Here is a 1494-nt window from a genome sequence, read left to right on the forward strand (position 1 = left end):
AATCATTAATCTATAAAAATCCTAATCATTAATCTGTATCCAGTAAACTTATTTTAATCTATGAACACAGTTTCTGTTCGCATCCTTTTAATATTGTTATGAAAAATATGGGACCTTGCTCCAAAAACACTGAGCACACTCTCTTTTATTTGTTTATTTTTGTTATTTGGTTACTGCCTTTGCTTTCAAACTATTCACTAGCTGTTACATACTTCAAATAAAAGTCATTGTCATTTACTGATAATCTTCCTTTCTATAAACCTCATCCACTGTCATTGTATGGAAAAGAACAGCCAACTTCTCATTGTGTGAACAAGTAAGAGACAACAACATTGAATTGACACATGATAGAATTCTCTTTTGGATGAACTGTTACTTTAATTTATGCATCCTTTCTTTCTCTGTTGTTGCCTCATGTATCTCTCTCTCTCTTTCGTCATCCTTCTCCTGGGGATTTCACCAGATTTTATTCTTATTGCAGTGATGCAGTGGAGGGTGAGAGAGGTCTCACATTAGAATATGCATGAAGTAGCTCTGCGGAATTATCGTCGCGACCAATGAAGTGCACCTTGCTGTCGGAATTCTAACAAGGCTAAAACCTTGGCTTTCACCTCTTTTTCCTACTGTTGCGCTCAGCTTTATTTTGGCACCATGAGTACTGTCCAATTATACAGCCCATCACACATCTGTATCACTGCATTGTAAACACAACACTCACACCTCGTAAAAGACATCTGAAAATGAGCGATTACCCATGAATAAGATTCAGCTGGGTTTATTTTTAACCCTGTGATCTCCTGGGTTCAGATCTTCTCTGCACGTAAAAATTGAACCCAGGCCATTTTTGAAGGTGACTGTTGATCAGTTCCTTTGAACACCTGCTGAATGAACGGCTGAGTCGATCACAATGTACTGTAGGGCTGTGAATATTCTCGCGGCAGCTGGAAATATGAACCGGCCTTCACAGGCACAATAGAATCGGCACACGGAAAAAGCTATTCAGAACCAAACAAAAGAGGCTTAATGGAGAATTCAGCTCATAGTCTTATTTTTACCACCTTGATTAAAAGGAGCAGAGAGCAGAGAGGATTGCGATTTGCTTCAGTATTTGGGTTGAGGAATAGAGGACAATGAAGGACATCTTCACGGAGAGCTTGGTGCTTTCTCACAGGGCTGCAAAGGTCTCAATAGCTCCCATATGAAAAGCCTCGTTCAAGCAATAGAATAGGAGAACCCTGCCTGGTAAATCCAGCTTATTTTATGGCCTAAATCTGTTAGAGTCTGGTTTTTTGTATCTCATTTATTTATTTATTTATTTATTCGATTTTCCTATCAATAGAATAATTCCAACAGGGTAGCTGTTTAATGGATTGTGAATGTCAGCTACATCATTATGCACTGAAGTGTAACCTTATAAACCCAGGCACCAGGGTTTATTTGTTATTCAAGATAATGTGATATATATATATATATATATATATATATTTATTTATT

The sequence above is a fragment of the Sinocyclocheilus anshuiensis genome, unplaced genomic scaffold (genome assembly GCF_001515605.1).
Source record: "Sinocyclocheilus anshuiensis isolate Anshui unplaced genomic scaffold, SAMN03320099.WGS_v1.1 scaffold810, whole genome shotgun sequence".
In the NCBI taxonomy this organism is placed as follows: Eukaryota; Metazoa; Chordata; class Actinopteri; order Cypriniformes; family Cyprinidae; genus Sinocyclocheilus; species Sinocyclocheilus anshuiensis.